We start from the raw sequence: 17247 nt of genomic DNA on the forward strand, positions 1-17247 counted from the left end.
AATTCTTCATCACCTTCAGTACATTACTCTGCTTTTTGTGTTAAACTTTAGCTAGTTTCATCTAAAAAGTGAGGAACCCCTCCAAAATGAATATTATGATTGTGCAACTCAGTTAAATGATCTGCTGACCAATGTTAATCATTGATTTAAATACATCCTGCTAACTCACACAGAGTCCTAATTTTTGCAAATAAAACCTTTCACCTGAATTACCTGGATAGTGATCCCAATAATCTCCTTCCATTTTATGTGTAGAGATACAGGCGAAAGAAATGACATTACCTGGATCACCCAGCCCATTTATGAAACTATAACAAACTTGCCAAATCATGTGTGATCTTTTATTTTTTGAGTGAAAGGGACTGAGTTTGCTGCCCAGAGAAACCACTAGAGAGCAAAGAAAGGCAAGCAAATAAACTTATCTGGGGTCAAAGGACTCAAGGATAAACTTGCTTCCTACTAAAGACAGACAATGTCAGGGCTCATAGTTTCCTGGGGCCAAAGTCAGAGGCTGTTGCCTCCTGTCTTCAAAGGCCTCATTCATCATCCTGGCTGAAACATCACAGACCTTGCCAAAAATATTTGTGACTCAAATGTGGCTCATTCAAGCATAAAAGAATACAGTAGCCAACAAAATAAATACATATGTCCCAAACTCTAAAATAATACTTGATTAAAATTATTCTCCAGCAATTACTGTCTTTATTATATGAAGTATAAAAACAAGCAGTTTTCTTCATAGTCTTTCTGTTCTAGATATCTTTTACACTAATTATGCCATATACATGGCATATATATATCTATCCCTTAGCAAAATTATATATCTATACTAGATAGTATTATGTAACTTATAATGTTATATAATATGTGTATTATATTTATAATATATATATCCCTGAGCTAATTTTTTCATATTTCATCTCTATAGAACAAAGAAGATATTGAAAGAATTATTGGAGTGGTATAAACGAAAAATAATCCCAAAAGCTTAATTAAAGTGATTAAATTATGAAAAAGTGTCCTATGTGTTTCAGATAAACTGAGGCTTCAGTTCTCATTCTACGATTTATGGGTGACCTTAAATAAATACTTAACCCTTTAATGCTTTGATTCTAATGATTCAATGAATTATTGACTCAAAGTGTTTAGAACAGCACATAGTATGTTATCATTAGTTAACAAAAATTGCATTTATTATTAATATTAATAACAGAAAGAATCCTTGTACAACCCATCACTATGCTTGAATATGTGATATACCGCATTGAATCCATTATGAAACTTCATTAGATACTTACGTGTTCAGATACGCTAGTTGAAAGCTGTGAAAATATGTATCTTAAGAAATAGGGTTATACAGGGCCAAGTTGTATTTTGACACTAGACTGCCTTGATATATAACTAGTCCTTAATATATAATAATAAAATGGTATTATTCCATTTTATCCTTATTCAGAATCATGAATATTAAGAATTACGCTTTCCCTGCCAATTGTTATTTTTTAATACCTCTAACTAAAAAAACAGAAAAACTTAGAGACTTACGAAAGTTTTAGGAAAGTCCAAGACATCTCTGTGTAATGTCCCCATTTTCATATAGAACTGAAAGCTCCTCGTGGAAACTTCCACCACTAGGCCCAGTTACATTCTTCACTGCTACATGCAGTACTGACCTAAATCCAGAGTCATCTGTATAGAGGGTAAACACTGAGTTCGTTCAGCTGTCAGTAACATGTCATGGCTCTGAATCCTCTCTCATCATATTGCTTATCACCACAAAATATTTTCCATTTTGTCTTTATCCCTTTAAAATCGTCATGCTTAAAACTGATGTGAATTAGACTTCCCTGGTGGCACAGTGGTTAAGAATCCACCTGCCAATGCAGGAGACACGGGTTCGAGCCCTGGTCCGGGAAGTTCCCACATGCCACGGAGCAACTAAGCCCGTGTGCCACAACTATGGAGCCTGCGCACCTAGAGCCCATGCTCCGCAACGAGAAGCCACCACAATGAGAAGCCTGTGCACCACAATGAATAGTAGCCCCCGCTCAGCGCAACTAGAGAAAGCCCACGTGCAGCAACGAAGACCCAACGCAGCCAAAAATTAATTAATTAATTAATTAATTTTAAAAAGAGGAAAATCTTTAAAAAAAACTGATGTGAATAATCTATGTACTTGTGATTCTATTATTTCTACATATAGTATTCCATTTTTCAAGAGACTTTGAATTTCAATATCTAGTTCTCTTAGCTTGCAATGCTACCAAAAACAAACAAACAAACAAAAAATGACCTGACTGGCCTGACTCCTAAGTGATTACTCAAGATAAACTAAATCCAAGTAGATACTAACCCATTGTTAACAAACTCAGGCTTAATTTCCAACCCAAAACATGTATTAGAAAGTCTATTGCTTTATTTGTATAATATGCATCTTTGAGTGCAATCCATTTTTAATTTTTCCAAAGAGATAAAATCTTCAGGATTTTCTTAGATTCCAAATTTATCAATGTCCTGGAACTACTGAGGTATGATTAATTTCAAAATAAATTTGCAAATTAATCCAGATGTCAATGACAAAACATATGTGTGAATTAATGTCATAATTTAAGTCTTTTGCAACTTAGTATTTTTATCTGTAGGGAACATTATTAAAAAATGGTAAATCTATAATCAAATGTATACTTGTATCCTAATTTCTGCTTCTTTTGGGGAATATATAATTATTATTTGACTTATTTTCTGTATTAGTCATAGATCACTTTTTAATTGAAAAATTATCCTCAGTACATAAAAAAATTAGGAGCTTCAGTGCTAGTATTAATTAATTTTGAATAGCAAAGGAATGTTCAATCCCCTTCAGCTTTATTAAAATACTGCTGTATCTGGTTATGCTAAACTACCGAAACAAACAAATAGGGACATTTGTTCTTTGAATTGATGAGCATCTTAAGAATGGAATAAATGTTACTGCCACTGGACTTTTATTGTGATATGGTTTAAAAAAACACTTTTGGCTAGCAAAATAAGAAAGTTTTCTTTTTTTAAATCTCTATATTTGCTATGTCTTTATCTCCAGAAAACAAACTAATGGTATATAAAAGGGCTTTAAATTTTTCTCTTAAAACAATCACACTGATATAAAAAGAAAAGAATAGGCCCTCTTGGAAACCTGTTGTATATTATATCACAGGTCTAAGACAAACACGCCTTTTAACTTCATCCTCAACAGGATAAGCTCTCATGGGCTTGGCATTTATCATGCATGTCAGAGAGGAGAGTAGGAAGTCACAATTAGGGATGAACGCATTTCCAAATTTTAAAAACTAAAAGAAAGGGAGAGTTTAAGGTAGGATTGAATTAAGTAGCAATAAATTAAGACTACTTTAGCTGGTATGTTCCAATAAGCTCTAGAACTATTTTCTTCAGAACAAAGGAATGTTGCTTCAGCCATCTCTCCTACAATTCATGCTAATTCTCTATTTAGAAAAGCTAATATATTCATTATCCCAGAAATATCAGACTTGTAAAACTGAACCTAAGTGAAGACTCATCTTGGTGCATTTTGATTTCTTGAAAGAGATACCAAGATCTTGGCTGTGGTATTTGACTTCAAATTCAACAGTTAAGAATATGCTCCAGCTATCCCTGGAAACTCTTTACTAATCATCATCAATTTTTGTAAATTGTGTTATCTACATTCTTGTCAAATATTTGTTTCTTCAGTCTAACTTTGCCTATGATTGAATGACAGAATTTCAGATTTAAAAGGAAGTGTAAGACCTACAAAATGTTTGAAGCACCTCTAGAAAGATCCCCTCAAATCTTCTGAGGAAGTCTTTTCCATTTTGAAATACACCTTCATTTGACTACCTCCTTTGCATTTCCATCATTGGGTCTAATTCTTTTACTTGAGATGATACCAAAGTCTTTTCTGTCTTTTATATAATAATCCTTTAATATTTGCCTCATTATTTCCCCTTCACCTCATTGTCAAGTTGTCTTTACTCCATTTTAAACATCACCAGATCTTTAATTTTATTTGCTACTATAAACAGCAGATTTTTGTTTTTTTTATTAATTACTTCATTAAAAAGTGATAGAGAATCATTGACTCTTAACCTAAGCTCACTGTGTTTTAGAAATTATGGCCTCACTTTAAGTAGCTAGTCCCTAATTGTAATAAACTATAGGCTTCTTAAATTTACGTACAATCAGTTTAGATATCACATAAAGTTGCTCATGATTTATAAACATTAGCATTTATGATTTTCTCCTAACTTCTGCAAACTTTCTTAAAATATAACAAATTCCAATATTGAGTGTTATTTTAGAATATTGAGATTCTTAATGTGAAATATTTTCATTGACGTTAGTGACAATTGTACAATTGTGTGCATTTATAAAAAAGAACAAATGTACAAATGTGCATTTGTAAAAAATAGCACAAAATATTCTGTATACACTTTACCCAGTTCCCTCCATATTAACATTTTGTAAAACTATAGTGTAATATCACACCAGGATACTGACACAGATACAATCCATTTATCTTATTCAGATTACCTGAGTTTGACTTATACTCACCCGTGTGTGTGTGTGTGTTTGTGTGTGTGTGTGTGTGTACATATTAAGTTCTATGCATTTTTGTTACCTGTGTGGGTCTGTGCCTCCACGAATGCACTCAAGATATTGAAAAGTTCCATAAACACAGGATCTGTGATGTTGCTCTTTTATAACCATGTGATAGCACTTTTAGCATAACTTTTTTTACATTTTACATTTGGGAAAGGGTCAAAAGTCTTTCTGTCAGCCCAGTTCCTGTCCAGATAATTTAAATTAATCGTCTCCCTGTTCTTCTACAGATGCCATCGCTACTTGAATTATAGAGCTCCAGGGTGCTCCTTCTCTCGCTCCTTCAGAATTGTGATCTATTGCATGTCGGTACATCATCAAAGCAAATTGCCTCTTCAATGATGTGTAAGTATAATACATCATCAAAATGGGACACGGTGATAATACATTACTGGAAGAAAAATGACTATCATACTTGCCAGACAAGGTCAAGGAGCAAATTCAGGCAGCTCCAACACAGTTCATCAGCAGCATTCTGGGTCTGGAAGTGAGTTTGTTTGCTTACAATGATCTACTTGAAATGTGGACAAGGTTAAAGACGTTTGTATGCTCTGGGTTGATTCCTTTGGTAAATTAAAAATGAGGTGATTGAACTTCCATTAAAATGACACCTCGATGACATGTGAATAGGTTTTCTGTCCACAGGGTGTTCTGAATCATGTGTATTTCTGACTTATTCAGCAGCAAATTGTTTTCCAGAGGAAGCTCTTCAACAAGATTGCAAACTCCTTCAGGGTAGTAACTGTCTTATACTTCCTTTGTTTCTTCCACGGTGTCTAAAACATTGCTGAGCCCATGGAAGACACTCAATAAATACTTGTTTAATGGAATTGAATTTGTAAGCACCAGAGACTCATGTTTTTTCTCAACATAGCTTGACACTCGGCTGCCCAGAATCTTTGTGTGCTAGGTGGGAAGGTTACAGTGCTAGAATTCTGTTGACTTACCATCCTATTTGCTGTCGGCTTTTTTTATTCTTCCTTTCTTTCTTTCTTTTTTTAAGTAGAGCTTTTTGGCCAGGAGCTATTTTTATGAAGGATTTCATTTCTCATTCATGTGGGATTAAACTTTTTAAGTTTGGCTTAGGGACTTGAGAGAAGTATAACTCAGGAAGGTTGTTCTGCACTGCAAAAAGGATAGGATTTGAGGAAGCGCTGTTTTTGATACTGGCACAGTATTGTTTCCCCCTCAATTGCTATCAAATTAGCTTCTTTAAAAAAATACTGTATTTATTTCTCTAGTCCTTGGCTTACAGCAGTTTTATTTCAATGTCACCAGTGAAGGAGAGCGTGGCAATATTCTGTCCAAGAGTGAGATCTAAAAATGAATCCTCTGAGGATACATTAGAAGAAAGATAGCATTATATGCTGGAAAAAAATAGATCATTTCTTGATGTTGTTGTAGGACACATATCTTTTTCAAAAATACACATACGACAATACAGTGAGTGTAGTTCATTTTGGCCAGCTCTAAAAATAGCCATACTAAATTTCTCACGATAGATAGTGACAATGGGTGTTCAAGTGGGAATACATCATACTGGTCATCTTGACAAGTGTGGTGAAATAGAGAGGAAGCCAACAGATGTCATCTCATGTGCCAGTTCTAATCGCTCAGGGGCAGTTATACCAAGAGTGTGTTGATAAAAATTGTGAGTCAGGGATCAATTAGAATGTCTGCCAGTGGCCCAAGACATAAGGCCTGGGTCTAATAAAGGCAGTGTACCTATTAAAATTTTGGGTCACAGGTAAATCACATAATAAAAATATATCATCAGATTGTTCTGAAAATCACACTATAATTTGCATAATGTATGTTTTTATTATAATGCTAACTGTATATGTATTACAAGAATAAAATAACAGTAAATATTTAGAAACAAAAGGAACAAAAATACTTAAGTGAAAACTATAATCCCATCCACCCAGAGGCAACAATTTATTGATTGATTAGTATAATACATCATCAAAAGGGGACGTGGTGATAATGCATTACCCTGAAAAAAAATGACTATCCTTGACATTCTTTCACCATATGTATTATTTTAATATCTTCTCTTTCCTCTCTCTTGTATGCCATAAATATTTTTCATATCAAAAGATAAGTTTTGCAAAGGTATTTTAATATTTTCATGGAAGTAGATTATATGGATATACCATAATTTATTAAACCAAATACCTATATTTATACATTAAAGTAGGGTTTAACTTACTTGTATTTAAATTTACCCTCACACTAAATGTTTTTGAAATGAAATGATTTTAACTTCCTTAGTAAAGTCCCAGAAGTTGATATGTTGGATCAAATGGCATACAGATTTTACAGGGTTTACGTGATATTAAAAGGAATTGTACTGAACTACACTACACAAAGTCTCAGCCAACTTAAGCACCTGTAAACAAATGTATCCTGATTATAAAGAAGGTGTAGGCAGTTCTGCTAAAAGGCTTGTTTGGAAGAAGTGAATTTGTTCCAATACTATTGACATATTAAAGGACAGTTTAAGCGCAATACAAATCTCACATTTGCTTTTGTGCTACTTTGAGAAACACTAGGTGGAGGCACAAAACAGCACCTGGTTGAACTAAGCCCTGTAGGAATATATACATATACACAATATAAACATGCATCCACCCAAACACCTAGCAGACACCTCAGTTCAGCACGTGTTATTATCAATAGCTAACCCATTTATAGTCTGTGTTATGACTTTTTGTCTCATTTCAGATAACCCTTTTCCCACCATTTCATAGTCCCTCAAAAGCTGAAACACTTTCAACACCCACTTCCACAGGGAGCTTCAGGTCTTCTTTTTAAGGGTAAAGTATATATTTATTCTTGTAATTATGTATTTCTTAACCATTTAACATGCATAAAAATGTGCTAACATTTTTAATGTTTTCCTATTTTTTGTGTGTGTATGTCACTGACAAAAAGTTTTTAAAGCATTACGTTCCAACTCCGTTTATCCCATAAGTTCTTTATTTTTTATTTCATGACTTTGCATAGTGTAATTTTTAGAAACACTTTTGTCATATTATAACAGAGTTGATATATGTGCTATGTGTGTGAAAGAGGACTTTCTAAAAGACTCCCCTAATTCAAAACTTGCATCATTCAAGACTAATCCTGATAAAGAATGGTAGTTATTACTTTTTACTCACTAAAGAGCCAGAGCTAAGTGGCAATTACATTAAATCCATTTATAATCCACTCAGCACAGAAGCTTTGAAGTTCTATGATCCTTAATACACTTTTTTAAATACCTTTATTGGAGTATAATTGCTTTACAATGTTGTTAGTTTCTGCTGTACAATGAAGTGAATCAGCTATATGTATACATATATCCCCATATCCCCTCCCTCCCACCCTCCCTATCCCACCTCTCTAACTCTTAGGGAGACTGACTCAGTTGAGGTAAGTTTTCTAGCACCTCTCTCTTCTCATCACAAAACTTCCCTATTACTTTTATTTTTTTAATTTATTTTTTATTTTAACATCTTTATTGGAGTATAATTGCTTTACAATGGTGTGTTAGCTTCTGCTGTATAACAAAGGGAATCAGCTATACATATACATATATCCCCATATCTCCTCCCTCTTGCATCTCCCTCCCACCCTCCCTATCCCACCCCTCTAGGTGGTCACAAAACATCAAGCTGATCTCCCTGTGCTATGTAGCAGCTTCCCACTAGCCAACCATTTTACATTTGGTAGTGTATATATGTCAATGCTACTCTCTCATTTCAGCCCAGCTTCCCCTTTCCCCACCCCCATGTCCTCAAGTCCATTCTCTACGTCTGCGTCTTTATTCCTGCCCTGCCACTAGGTTCATCTGTACCATTTTTCTAGATTCCACATATGTTCATTGCAGCACTACTTACAATAGCCAGGACATGGAAGCAACCTAAATTTCCATCAACAGATGAATGGATAAAGAAGATGTGGCACATATATACAATGGAATATTACTCAGCCATAAAAAGGAATGAAATTGAGTTATTTGTAATGAGGTGGATGGGCCTAGAGTCTGTCATACAGAGTGAAGTAAGTCAGAAAGAGAAAAACAAATCCTGTATGCTAACACACATATATAGAATCTAAAAAAACGGTACTGATAAACTTAATACATTTTAATGGAGATATTTTGCATTATTTTCCACAATATGTTAATAAAGTGTGATATTATTCAGAATGACTTTATTTTCGAATTTACAAATTTGAATGTATACCCTGCATTAAACTAGGCAGTATCATTTTCTTTCTGTCCTCTTTCTTCTTGAATTTTCCCAATTTAATAGGAAAAAACTCCATAATCCAGCTATGATAAACTATTTAATATATGGTTACTTTGCCACTTGTTTTTCTTTTATTAATGGCCTATGCCATAAATAATCCTTTTTCCCATTAAGTAGACATGCATCTGGACATTTTTTTTATTGATTTGTATGAGCTTTTTGTACACATGCTATATGGCAATTCTCAGTGGGCTAGGTAACTAGTTCTTAGAAAAGAACATGTAAATATTCCCCCAACTTTTCTAATAATACAATTTATAATGTTTTATACACATACATATAAACACTGAGTGAACCCCCAAAAATCCATGCCATGAGACATAATACTTAAGTTACTGAAAACTAAACATAAGGAAAAAGAATCTTGAAAGTATACAGAGAAAAATACCTTCCTTTAGGGGAAAAAAAATAAAAATGACAGCAGATTTCTTATTTAGAAATCATGGGAGGCAGAAAGAAGTGGCACAATAATTTAGAGTACTGAAAGAAAAGTCCTTTCAATCAAGGATCCTACACCAAGTAAAAATATCCTTCATGACTGGATGGGAAATCAAGATATACTTAAACAAAAGGAAAATTATTTTGTCACCAGCAGAACTACACCAAAAGGAGGGCTAAAAGAAGTTTCTCTCTAAACAAAAACAGAAGGATAAAATGAGTAAACTTGGGACATCAGGGAATAAAAATAAATACGGTAAGCAAAATTATTATAAATACAATAGGATTCCTTTCTCCTCTGAGTTTTCTAAACTATGTTCCTCATTGAAGAAAAATATTATAACTTTGTCTGATGTGGCTTTAAATGAATGAAAGAAACTATTTGAGACAAGTATTTATAAATATGAGAAAGTAAAGGGGCATAAAAAAGGTGAGGTTTCTGTACTTCAGTCAAACGGGTGACATTACAACAGTAGACTGTGATAAGTTATATACGAATAATAACCCAGAGCTACCACTAAAATTTCTATATTACAAAAACACTCAAAAACACTATAGATAAATCAAAATGGAAGCCTAAAAAATTTTCAATTAACCAATAGGAAGACATGAAATACAATTCAGAAATAAAACATGGAGAAAAAATAGACAATAAAAAACTAAATGGCAGACATAAGCCCTAACATATCAATAACTACATTAAATGTAAATGGCAATACACCAAATAAAATACAGAGATTAGTAGAGTGGATTTAAAACATGATCTAACTATACGCTCTTTATAAGAAATTTGTTTCAAATATGATGTAAGTAGATATAAGAATAGGAAACACTCCCCATTCCCCAAGCAAAATTCCTCAACAGAATACTAGCAAACAGTGTTCAGTGATGTATAAAAAGAATTATACACTCTGACCAAGTGGGGTTATTCCAGGGATACATGGCCGGTTTAATATTAAAAAATGAAACAATGTAAACTACTATATCAATAAGCCAAAGAAGAAAAATCATATAATTGCATTAACGTAGAAAAAACATTTGATGAAATACACCATCCATGTTAAGACTTTGGCACTAACATACACACACTACTATATGTAAAAAAGATAATCAACAAGGACCTACTGTATAGCACAGGGAACTCTACTCAATATTCTGTAATAAACTAAATGGGAAAAGAATCTGAAGGAATAGATATATGTATATGTATAACTGAATCACTTTGCTATGCACCTAAAACTAACACAACATTGTAAATCAACTATACTCCAATATAAAATAAAAATTTAAAAAAACCCTCAGAGACACAGAAATAGAACTTTTCTCAACTTGTTGAAGATCTGAAAAAAAAAAATACCCTCAACTCTATCTCTGTACATAAGCAAGGAACACATGGACACCAAACGTAAAAGTACAATACCATTTACAGTTGTTAAAAATGAAATATTTAGGTGTAAATATAGGAAAACATGTATAGGACTTCTATGTTAAAACTATATAATGCTGATGAAAGTAATCAAAGACAATCTAAATAAATGGAGGAACATACTGTTTTAATGGATTTGAAGATTCAATATAGTAAAGAAGTCAACTTTCCCCCAAATAATATATAAGTTAACACAATTTCTATTAAGATCCCAGCAATATTTTTGTAGACTTAAATAACATTATTTTAAAATTTATATGGAAAGGCAAACAAAACAATTTTCAAAAGAAGAATAAAGTGGGAGGTATCAGTCTACCTAATTTCAAGACATATTCAAGTAATCAAGATGACTTGGTATTGACAGAAAAATAGACACATAGATCAATGGAACAGAATAGAAAACCCTGAGTTTGACTCATCCTAACACATGCCAACTGATCTCATACATAGGTGCAAAAGCAATTCAAAATAGAAAAGACAATCTTTTTAACAAATGGTGCCAGAGAAATAGAACATTCATAGGGGAAAATAAAAATCTCTACCTATGTCTCATGTCTTTTATAAAAATTAACTCAAAATAGATAATGGACGTAAACATAAAATTATAAAACTTCTAGAAAACATACAGGAAAAAAATCTTTGGAATCTAGAACTAAGCAAAGAATTCTTAGACGTGACACCAAAAACATGATCCACAAAATAAAAAATGATAAATTAAAACTCTTTTCTTTGCAATGGTCCCTGTCAGAAGTATTGAAAGAAGAGCTACAGATAGGAAGAACATATTTGCAAATCACATATCCAACAATGGACCGCTATGTAGAAAATATAGAGAATGCTCGAAACTCAACTTTCACAGCATAACCAATCCAATTGGAAAATGAGCAAAAAAAAAAAAAAAAAAAACTTCAGCAAAGTATGTATACATATGATAACATAAGCTCATGAAAATATGTTCAATAACATCAGCCATTAGAGAAGTGCAGAGTAAAGCCACTATACAACTATGTGAATGACTAATATTAAAAATAATAAAATAAAATAAACATAGCGTGCTGGTAAAGATGCAGAGAAACTGAATCACTCATATAGCCAGTGAGAGTTTAAGAAAGGAGAGCCACTTAGGAAGAGTTTGTCGATTTCTTAGGTAAACATATAACTATTGTGTAACCCAGCAATTGTTCTTCTAGGTCTTTATTCCAGAGAAGTGAAGACATTTTCAGGGAGAAATGTGCACAGGAATATTCATAGCAGCTTTATTCATGATAGCCCCAAACTGGAAACAACCTAGATGTTCTTCATCTGGTGACTGGCTAAACAAACTGTGGTGCATCTACACTTTGGAGTGCTACACAACAGTGTGGATTATGCTTAATAAAAATAGCCAATCCCAAAAGGTTACATACCGTATGATTCCACTGAAACATCATCCTTGAAACGCTGACCAAGTTATAGAAATGGAGAACAGATAAGTGGTTGCCAGGACAGAAGTGTGTGTGGTTACTAAAAAGCAAAATGAACGATCCCTGTGGTGACGAAGGTTCTCTGTATCAATGTCAATATCCTGGTTGTGATATTGCACTCTAGTTTTTCAAAATGTGTTCATTGGGAGAATCTGGGTAAAGGGTACAGAAGAGCTCTCTGTATTAGTTCCTGAAACTGCATATGAATGATCTCAAAAGAAAATGTTAAACACACACACACACCACCCAAAATACCAAGTTTTTCCAGAGCACTTTTCCATTGTTATCCTACGTTTAAACGTTTACTAGTGACAGGCTTTATGGGTGTGTGACCTATGCGGACAGAGTACCCCACGCTTAGAAAGTCTCTATCCTGGACTTAATTCTCTGCTGCTGCCATCTTGAAATTCTTAAGAATATTTGAACAAGGGGCCCACATTTGCATTTGCAGTGGATGCACAAACTATAGAGACAGTCCTGGTGGCAGGTAATGAAAAGTTTACAGGTAGCTTTTTTTTCTAATAAGGATTAGATAAGTTAGCTGTTAAAGATACAAATTCAAATTATATGATTCATATGAGTTAACCATATTTTAAAAGGCCAGAGTGAGGCCTGAGGCTAGTCTGAGCCCTCCTTTAAAAACAAAAAAAATACATACCTATATAAGCCTGACTCCTAAATTTCAAAAGCTATTGTTCCACCAGATTTGCAATACGTTACCTGACCTTTCACAAGAAAATGTGGTTATTTTTCATTCTTCCTCTCCTAAGCAATTTGCTTATTGTGCAAGGATTTACAGGAAAAAAAAAACGTTACTATTCAGATTTGAGTTTTTGCAAAATGTACCAAGCTATAAATTTATCATACCATGAAGGATCATCATAAATCATAAAATTGTGGTTGTTAGGAAAATGAATAAGAAATGTAGGCAAAAGAGAAGATTGTATTTGTCTAATTTTAAAAGGTCAACGTAATACAAAATAAAGTTTAAAAACTTTTAAAACTTTAAAAAAAATTGGCCAAAACGCAGGTAGTGAACTTTCCTAAAATAAGTGTCTTCCGTCCTCCCTCCTTCCCTCCCTCTCTCCCTCCCATCCATCCTCTCTCTCTCATATGCCTTTCAATATGTTGTACTGTTTTCCATTGCCTGAATGCCATGAAACTTTCAAAATTACATACAAGAAAAACCTACAAAACAAGAATGATTCCATAGCAAAGGAGATGACCGCTGAATAGAATCTAGTACCTGCATTTTACAGAGCAGATAATAGATATTTGTTGAGTGAATGTGTTGGTTAACTTGAAAGTAAAATCTGATGCAGATATTACCACCATATAGATAATTTACTAATGATTGATGACCGTCCAAAATTCATTTGTCCATTTAAAATATGATCAATACGTATAGTAATTATCTTAAAAATTCAGAAGACTTTTGAAGAGTTCTTTATACTGTCTTTCTCTATAAATTTTTTAAGATCAGTCTGATGCAGCTTCTTTTTAGAAAGAAATATTCTCATTTCAATGAGTATACATTGGAAAAAACATTATACTATTATTTGACTAATTGTCAAAATAAAGTGGAACCTACTAGCCCAAAGTGTATCTTGGCTAATTTATACATATGTGGATAAAAGGAAAGATGAGCTAAACAAATTCTTACTATTTTAGAATATTTCAGAGGTTTATTTTTCCCCATCTTTTAGGTATACAAAGAGGATGTTTAACTAAAAGTGTGTTTTCATTTTAGATTAACAAGGAAAAGAACAAACTGAATTATCAGATTTTGTATCAGGTGTTCTGTTTACCACTGAAAAGCTACCATGGCTGTAAGTGAATTGTTTAAATAACAGAATAGACAGATGAATGCTGGAAGGTAATTAAAACAAAAAACACTAGTATGCATTGTGCTAGGATAGCAAATGCCATCCAGCAGATACGCTGGTGTTGACTCCAAGTCTTTACTGAGACCAACTCTAGAACAGGGATGTAAATTCAGATACCTTAAACGCAAGTCAGGGAATATACACAAGTGAATTGGATGGGGGAGAGGAAAGGTGAGAATGTGAGGAAGTGAAACAGGAGAAAAAAACTTGAACTAAGGTGCAAGCCCCTTCCCATGGCATCCAAATTACTGTCTTTTTACCTCTAAAATATTGTATTAGCCAATCAAAGCAACTTTGAGGTCCTATTTAGATTCCATCAGCAAGCAGTCTGAGCTCTCATCCTCAGAACTCTACACTAAACAGTTGCAATACATAATTACAGAAACAAAACAATACAATGACAACAATAAACACTCTCAGTTACAGTTAGCTGGCTAAATAGTGAACATTAGTTATAAAGTTAATGTGATGTATTTACCTTGTGTTTTCAGACCAATTTTCCAATGGAAAAAAGAGGCACCACTGTACAGTGATTTATTCATCTGCTTTCATTCACAATGCAGGACAAGGAGGTGTTACGCAATCCAAGCTATAGGTGGAATCTTTTCATTAATTGAACAACATCCCTAGCGAAAAAATCACTGGTAACAATGAAAATAAGATCAAAATTGCCATGTTTGGCTATTTTCTTTTTTTATTCATAAGAAGGAGATGAATTAAAGCAGAATTCACAAACTAGTGAGGTTTTCTCATTCTGCCTTCCTATCCTGTGAGCGAGATTATGTCTAGTTATACAGAACACAGAAGTAGATGTTCTCTACATTACATCAAATCTTTCATACCATAAAGCCATGAAGACTAGGATATCCTTCACTTTACTTGCTTATTCTCATTTCCAAGAGTAAAATAATATGGCAAAATAATTCAAACAGTTCTTGGTATAATTTTACGGAAATTACCCATATCTTCAGAGTGAAATTTAAGTGTCTCTTCTCATCATACCCACTTTGTATTCCTATACATTCACAACTCCCATTGACTTAATTTTTTAATTTGAAACAAAACAAACAAACAAAAACTAACCTAGTCACCTATGTGCTTTCTAGAATGTGTGTGTGTGTTTGTGTTTAGTCCTCAGTTACTTACCACATCAGTGCTGCTCTGATAGCCATCATTAGTAATTGGGAGAAGAAAAAATTAGGACTGACACCTTCCAGTGTTAGGCTAATGGCAGAATGCTTTTAATATAAACCTAATATAAGATACAAGATACATACAATTTTAACACAATAATCTACTAAATTTACGCTAAGGATGATGGTGGAGAAAGAGGAAAGAAATTTAGCTTTTGAATAAGTCTGGAGAGGGCTGTTGGAAAAAGGTGAAATTCATATGGTAACATGTCTGAACATATATATTCATTCAAAGGAAATAAAAATGATCTTCTAAGATAAAAGAAGCTAGGGGGTATGTTAATTGCTATGGATAAAGTAAGTGGAAGGACAAGAGAAGGATTTTTTTTAAAAATCGATGAACTAGGAGAAGAAAAGAGGTTGACATTAAGAAACCTCTGTCGATGCCCATGACGGATGCCTTTCTGACATTCCCAAGACTTGGGCATTGAAACTCTGTATAGTTGTATGGTGCCTAAAAATACATTAGCTAGACCCTTGCCACTCCAAGCATGATTTGTAAACCATCAGCATTAGCATCATCTGGGAATTCGTTAAAAATGAAGACTCTCAGGCCCCAACCCAAACGTATTAAATTGGAATCTGCATTTTAAGAAGATCCCAGGTGATTCCCAGGCACATTAAAATTTGAGAAGCACTGGAGCTGGACTATAAAATGCAAAAACTTGGCCTAAGACACAGTACTCCTGACTCTCCTCATGATTTTAGCCTCTCAAGATACTGACTGTGGACAAAAGACAAACCCCAAAGCCTGGTTTACAGCAGTTTTACATAAACAGCACACAGAGGGAAACGAGTACAGAGGAAAAGAAAACCAGGAGCTCTTGAACTTTCACCTCTTTTCAGAATTCTTAAAAATTCAGACAGCCGTCCTTTTAAAAGGCATTTTCTCTCTGGCAGTTGAATCTTTGTAGTCCGACTTGTGAGAGGATCTCTAAGACTCCCTCGTGCACAGTTAAGCTGGGCGGTCTGTGTCAGGCAGCGAGGGGTCAATTTGCTGCCATCCCAGCCCACCTGCTTGACGAGCTTGCTCCCACATCTCCTTTAGCAGAGAAGCCTCAGAACCACAGAAGACAGTCAGTGACTTGACACTGACCATAAAATCCTTAAAGAAAGTCAATTTACTATTGCACTTCCACACGGAACTGGTATTTCTGAGGTAGGGCTAGGATAGCACTGGATATACCGAGAAGTTTCTTCCCAGAAGCAAAACGCTGTTCTGAAAGTAGTGTTGGCAGGAGGCTGTTCCTATTTCTCGTGGTCATAATATTCAGATTGTGCCTCTATCTGCCCTGCTGAATACGTTTCCAAATCTCTCAGGCTTTTGTCTCTATCCTACGGCTAGAGTCTACTTTACAAAGCAAAAAGTCCATTCAAGCTCATTTGTCTCTCCCCTTTACGTGGATTAATTTTGTAATCAATTGAATGGCATGGCCGTGCAATATCTATTTTAAATCTGTGTAGGCAGAAAGTATAAATGGGCAGTGCTAATCTTTTAAAAGCAAAATGAAGTTTTCAGTTTGGAATTGATTAGATTGTTAGGGTATTAAGCCCTTTCTGGTAATTCCCTGCAGCTGGAGGCAGGTAGAAGGAGAGGAGATTGGGGTTTCTGCTTTGTAAATAAATCTTTAAAGTGGACTTGCTCTTTCTGTGGGGAATTACCATGGATTTGGTGGTTGGCAAGATTTGGCGTTTTTCTGCTTGGGAGGAGAGCAAGCTAGACCTCAAATCTATATCCCATTTTCCTCAGATTATCAACATGTTTTGAAAAATTAATTGATTCTTTAGCATAAAGTTAGAATGAAAATTTGGTAAATGTTATATAGGACAATAAGAGTAGATATTACAGTGCAAGGAGGCTGTGCAGATGATTATACAGAAAGAAAAATATGCCATTTAAAAAAATTT

The 17247-nt window shown here is 34.1% G+C and overlaps 1 long non-coding RNA gene across 2 annotated transcripts in view; it reads right to left on the bottom strand.

The window, feature by feature from the left end:
- LOC118903793 overlaps positions 1 to 17247 on the bottom strand; it is an 89333-nt gene that overhangs the window by 54459 nt on the left and 17627 nt on the right. The gene's annotated exons all lie outside the window — the stretch shown is intronic.

The sequence above is a fragment of the Balaenoptera musculus genome, chromosome 11 (assembly GCF_009873245.2).
Source record: "Balaenoptera musculus isolate JJ_BM4_2016_0621 chromosome 11, mBalMus1.pri.v3, whole genome shotgun sequence".
Taxonomy (NCBI): domain Eukaryota; kingdom Metazoa; phylum Chordata; class Mammalia; order Artiodactyla; family Balaenopteridae; genus Balaenoptera; species Balaenoptera musculus.